This window comes from Corvus hawaiiensis, chromosome 5, assembly GCF_020740725.1.
Source record: "Corvus hawaiiensis isolate bCorHaw1 chromosome 5, bCorHaw1.pri.cur, whole genome shotgun sequence".
NCBI classification, from domain to species: domain Eukaryota; kingdom Metazoa; phylum Chordata; class Aves; order Passeriformes; family Corvidae; genus Corvus; species Corvus hawaiiensis.
Window position 1 is genome coordinate 26,477,717 of NC_063217.1, and position 6,736 is coordinate 26,484,452.

General features: G+C 35.7%; 1 long non-coding RNA gene across 1 annotated transcript in view; it reads left to right on the forward strand.

The window, feature by feature from the left end:
* The window catches only part of LOC125325865, a 45,926-nt gene extending 40,062 nt beyond the window's left edge, over positions 1 to 5,864 (forward strand). Inside the window, exon 5 of the long non-coding RNA XR_007203589.1 lies at positions 1,345 to 5,864. This is a non-coding gene — a long non-coding RNA (uncharacterized LOC125325865). The remainder of the gene's footprint in view (positions 1 to 1,344) is intronic.
* Positions 5,865 to 6,736: the final 872 nt, after the last annotated feature.

Here is a 6,736-nt window from a genome sequence, read left to right on the forward strand (position 1 = left end):
AGGATGTTAGCCAGTTAGTATATAATTAACTAAGAATTTTAAGCATTTTTTGTAAAGATTCCTACATTCCTGGAATAATTATCAAATTCTGTATGGAAAATGGCTCTTCCAACTTTATTTCTTTATGCAAAACAAATAATCCTTATAATTTTAAGCTCAAATACAATTTTAATTCTTTTTTTGTTAAAAAGAGTATATTTTTGAAATAATTAACTAGAAAAGGTACTTTGGAACAAGCTATTAAATCCTACTACATGTGGGAAGATGGGTCTAAATCTCTTGGACATTTTTCAGCCAGCAATATGTCAAGCACTTATTATGTTATGAGCTTTATTTCTCCTGAATAGAAGGAAAATTCTTACTGATTTAACTTCATTAACTATGCATAGCCATCAGCAAATTTAAAGAATAGAATTATTAGACAGTTTTCCTGTTCCCTCTAGGGAAAAAATTCTCCACTCTTTTCACAAAGCTGTGCAGAGCTGCCTTACTACAAGTATTAACCTCTTAGCATCTGTAGTAATAACACATTTTCTTTCTCCTCTCATAATAAAAATAATTCAGTTGTTGAGTACTTTAATTATTACTTCTTAGTACTAATGGCTCTTTATGCAAGTGGATCTAATAGCACTGAATTATCAGTACTAATATACCCATATAAATCCAACAGTGAAACTATCTGGCATCAGGTACTGTGCAATGTTGTGAATCTTATTATTTTTAACTACATATGTCTACAAAAAACACCCTTCTTTGCCTACAGATGATCAATACAAACTAGTGATGGACCAAGTTCTTTAAAGATATTACATTTTTTTTAGGAAGTACTAGCAAGTAAGACATACAAAGCCAAAGTATTTGTATTTGTAAATACAGACACTGGCTACACCAGACCTAAACTTCGCCCTGTGAGCTTAGAAAATCTCAGTTCAAGTTTAGTGTGGTTTCTTGCTGCAGTTGTCAAAGGTGCCCCACAATCTAATGATGACGAATTTATCCCAGTCATGTTCTCAAGGGACTTCAAAGCACTGAACACATCAATTTCAAAAGAAAATGCTTGGTTCTTTCAGAAATACCTATAATATTTTTCTGGCTACATTCATCCCAGAATGCCAGTGCTATGTAAACACCACTGAACATAGCACAGCACTTTATTCATGCATGGAGGTATAGACGAATGAACCAAACCCATCACACAGGGATTATTCCAGCCAGAAGACTGGTGATTGCTATAGGCAATTTTTATGATTAAAATAGCTAATAATAAATGACAACTCCTTCATTCCTTCTGCACTGCCAGTTACTAAAACAAGTCTCCTTCCTGTTGCATTTCTCTTTAAGCAGGTTTCAAAAGCAGGATCCAGAGCCACATGTTCAGCACCCCTATGGGAAGAGGAGCATGTCCAATTCTATTGTGCTTGGGGCCATGGGCAGAAGTGTGGGTGCCTGAACAAGCTAAGGAAAAGAGGCTCTTGCTGAGTCTCCAGTCTTCAAGGAGAGTGTGAGATTTTGTGTTATTGGTGAGAAATCAAGCAGCAGGAAGCCAAAGTGTTTTCTAGAATAGCTAAAATGTTTTCCAGCCCTGAAGGTACACTTTGATTTCTTCTTACTTTGAATGCTTTTCCTGACCCTCCCGAAAATTCCCTTTCTTCTCTGCTGTTTGTCTCACTCTGCTTTCACCAAACTTCTCAGAGTAACCAGTTGCTCTATTTGTGAAAGACAATTTCATGCTATGTTGGCACATCTAGTAGAGATGATGTCCCAGACAGAAAGCTACAGAAGGTTTTGCTGGGTGTGGTTTTGTGGAGACCTGTGCACCTCAGTATGTGTATGTGCACAGTGTTTTCCTCTTTCCTCTCAACTGACATCAAACCAGAAGAAGGGAATGTTTCTGAAAAAAAAAATTGCAAAACTCTATAAATTAATTTCAAACCAAAGCCATTTGGGTCCTCAAATTATAGGCAACAACACTGGCAACTGCTGTTATTGACTCCGCAGTGGGTAGCTCAAGGGAGTCAAGGTGATTGACAGCTCTCTCTGGACTAAAAACCACTGAAGATGAGCCATTTTTTTCTACAGCTGATGTATTCCTACAGAAGCTTGAAAGAGCAACACGAACTTCTGCTTTTCCTCCACTTTAAAAATATTTATATTATTGCCTGTTTAGAGCCCTCCAGAGCACTTTTTTGCTTTCTAACCAGATTTTGGTCATATGTCATCATATACACAATGAGGCATATGTCATCCTTGCATTTCTGCTCCTTTTAGGTTACCTACCACAAATAATAATTAAAAAAAGAAATCCAAATAAAATATGATACTGGAAAAAACCAAAAAAGGACTCAGAAACAGCTCCCAAGATCTGAAGAGAATTTCTGAAATTACAGTGGAAGTTTTCTCCTCCAAAACCTAGGTGTATTTTCCACATTCCCTGACTGATTCATGGAATAGTCACTAAGTTGATGGAATAGCTCTGAAAGATTTAAAAAGATTATACCAATTAAGTCAGCTTAAACATTGGCAACACATTAAAGTCATTGAAATTATTACACACTTCAGAAAATATAAAGTTATTAGTACAATACTTGTATATTCTGTTACAATATTAGATATTAAGAAACAGCTGACTCCTTTTTTTCTTTCCAATAAGCCCTGGGTTGAAAATCTATTCTTTGCCCATCCGGTTTGTCTGCACATATTCTCTCAACAATAATCATTCTTTCAGCAGAGTGTCTTTTCCTTAATGCAGAGTCTCATCTAGGAGCAGTGCACTGATGTCTTTGGTGGAATTTGGTGCTCAGCATATGCAGCACTCAGATGTGCTATGAATAGTGTACATACAAATCACCTCTAAATTTGTTCATTCCAGTAGTGTAAATTAGCAACATTCTGAACAGATTTTTCAAAGCATTCATCACAGAAAAAAATTTTTAGATCTTCTATGAATGCTAGTTCTGCTTTAGTATCACAGAACTCCAAATCTCTGTCTTCCCAAACTTATGGGAACACACTCTTCATTCTATCACAAACAAGACTTAACAGTTAGTATTTTTTTATTATTTACTTCACTAAAGCTGTGCTCTAACTACACTAGTGCTCAAAGTACAGCCAGTCAGCCAGCTGTTCAATTGCTCTGTCAGCAACACAGAATCTTTTAAAACTAAACTGCTAAAATGGCTGTTTAAAGACATGTCAAACTATTCAGTGGTGTATAAAATACTGAATGGGAGCCACTGTTTGCTGGTTAATGATGGGCAAGAGACATAATTTTCCATGAAAACAGTAAAATTTTTGGGACTTGCATTGTTGTACTAATGCCTCCTAATTTGCAGCACACAGCACTGCATGAAAAAGGACTCACATAGAAAAGACATAACTGGGCTGAATTCCATAGGCCTTTGCCAGGCAAAAGCCATTTACTCAATTAAACAGCACAGAATTTAGCACACAGATCCTGACAATTTGTCTCATACACAAAAATGTATGGTTTTCTAAAATAAGAAAATTTGACACTAACCAATTTTATTTCATATTCCCATCTGATAAACAGCAGAAGTATGAATGTTTATATCCCTTCTATAATTCCCACTTCTAGCGCAACTGTAAATACTGTGAAGAGATATAAAATTTTAAGACTTTTTGGGCTCCTGTTTGCCATCTGTCTGCAATGATATCTTGGGGCAATATGTGATAGAGTTTAATTATGCATTGCAAAAAAATTGTAAGTATTTTTTACTTAGCTTCATGTTGAACTGATTGAATGTTTCCTTGTTGTCAGCATCTAGGAACTGTGAACATGAGGGACTAAAAGAGACCCCAGGAAATCATCTAGATTAATCTCCTCTCAGAGAAACATCAATACCACTTACTTTCAACTAGAAGGATGTTCTAGTCTGTGACTTGTCATTTTAAGTTGTATACAATGGACAAACATCACCTGATAGGTTTTTTTTTCTGAAAAGAAATTAAAGTCTTTTATTATCTTCGGTAAGGATTAAATATTTCCTACTAAGTTTAAATTGCAAAAGGGGCCATTACAGAAAATAGCCAATTTCACTTATCTTTACAACATCAACAGTGCCATGATTCCTGGGTAGCATTTAGCATAATTTCAGCTTCAAGTTTAAAGTCATGACTACAGTTTGTCCCAAGGGACAAATTCCTGCTATTTGTAAAGACACACAGAGATTTTTGCTGCCCTTCCTACAAAAGAATGAATGACAGGCAGGGCTGACTTCAAGAACAATAAAAAAAAATTCCCAGAAAAATTTCTGGTGGGAAAGAAGATGAGGCAAAAAGGCTATGAATTTAAGCATAGCCTGATTACAATATTCAAATGGCTTTTGGATCCAAGATAATTTGCTGAGTCAGAGCCCATTCAACTTCAGGGAAGTGATAAATTTTTTTGCTCATCTAACAAGATGAACAAACCCTGAGATATCTGGAAAGGTTTAGCTGACTTCTCTATACATTTGTACTGAAGCAAGCTTCTGCAGAAGCAAATTTCGTAGTCTAGAGCCATTCACTAAGTCAGTACTCATACAACATACTTTATCCTCGTGATGTATAGCTTCATTACTCAGAGCGTTTCCAGCTTTTCACTACCAAATCTGATCTGCCCTCCAACTGCTTCTCTGAGCAATGCACAAAATATTGCGCGCAGCAGTCCCTTCTGACTCAATTCATTGCTACCTAGTTTCTAATGACGTATATGCATTATTGTAGTTCATTCTTAAGTCTTCCAGTGAATCTATGAATTCACTTTGTACCTGTAGCCATAACCAGAATGTTAGATTTTACACAAAGGTGAAGAGAATATAATAATCTCAATATTTTGGTCAAAGTTTGGAAACACTGCTTTAGCTTTTTCAGGAAAATTTGTGTGCTTCATTCTTTAGCTGTCCTTTGTAGGTCAGTCTCTCCTCCTGGGGAAAGCACCTATTTTCATACAAAAGTCCTGTTTAGTCAAAAACTACTTCTGCAGTGAGCATGCTCAAGTGTAACTTTCCATCAAGCATAATACCAGCACAACAGTGGAGGTTAAAATTTAAATTCCTGTTAACATGTTCATTTTATAGTCTGTTCTTTCTCATTCTATTCTCTAAACCTCTTTTACGTGAAAGGATGCTTCTCAAGGATACAGCTAATGCAGGGATGCATAACATACGAACCATTTACAGTCAAGGCTAAACCAGTCTTTACCTCATTAAAGTTATGCTTTGGCAGCTGTTACAGTCTATCAGGAAAGGAACATTGCAAACTAAACAATGCAAAATAACTCAGCACAAAAATAAGAATTGTTTTGTTGAGTCCTACCTCTGCATCTTCCAAATTTAATCAGACTCTTGATGTTAGTTTAGCATATTTTTCGTCTGGATTCCCTTTTTGGTGTTTAGAAGGAGAAAAAAATGAATAAATATTTATAACAGACATTTTATTTAAAATTAACTGTTCTGGTGAAAAGAACCAGGCAGTTCTGATGGAACTCTGCAGCACTTCAGGGAAAATTGGAGCTTTGCTGTACTGAGTTTCACAGGAGTAGCCATTTTGCCTAACGTGAAGTCTCCTCATGAAAACAATCACTTTGCAGAATAGGCTCTACCCATCTAGGAGCACCAAAACCAAATTCATACCACTAATGTCATTGTATCAAGAATTCAGTCATACAGGCTTCTTAATCAATCATTCTGACCTTGTACTGTGATACCACAATGGTATTCTTCCCATAACCTCGCAGGCTGTACTACTAGTTAAATTACCACCAGTAATACTGGCGTCATAAAAGATGTCTATGTATAATATTTAAAAATAAACACATAAGCATATACTTAATATATATATTATATATATTTTTAAATGTATTATGTATTTTAAAATAAGCACATAAGTAAATAGTTAAAGCAAAATATTATTTATTGCCCAAGTCACTGGAGAACCAAGAACGCTGTGTGTTTCACAAAAAAGTCCTAGCTTCGCTCCTCTCTTAGGTTTCTTCCAAAATGACTGAAAAATTTCTTTCATTCTCTCCTAGTTAAAGTATACATCTTTATGAAGGGTCTCCAGCCCCTTGCACAGTGTCTGTACACCTGAGAGCTCCAGCCACACAGTGAGACACAGCAGAGGGTAGAACTTGCTGTCACAACATGTTTTAGATTTTCAGACTCAAATTAGGCAGGACTTTTGGATTTAGTAATTAACTGCCCTTGATCAGTAATCCAGGAATATAAATAAATACATGCATCAATCACTTGAAGTTTATGTCATCAAGCTTTTATCTTTAGCTGTACCTAAATTAAAATATATCTGAACAGGCATGAAAGGTAAAGTAGCTTGGCAGACTTATTTTTACAAAACACTTAATCACACCACCCAAAGATCAGTTGCATAATTTAGTATGTCAAATACCACCTTCAACAGAAAAAAATCACAAATTTAACGTACTTCATTGAGCAATGAAAGTAATGAGAATGGAGAATATTTTGTTATAATGACAAGCCCTTTTTTTGTATGCACCTTTCTTAACTGGAACAATAGCAGCAATTAATATGAAGTCATTCTGGGATAGCTTTCTATTCTGTGTCAAATGAGATGCACAAACACTCATGGAGTATTTCCACACATTTTTCAAGCCACAGTAGTTTTTACAGGACTACCTAGAACACTGGCACTCAGAGGTAGTTTATTCAAAGACTAACAATAAGACTGTCTGGTTGCTCTTATTTCATTGAGGAAAAGA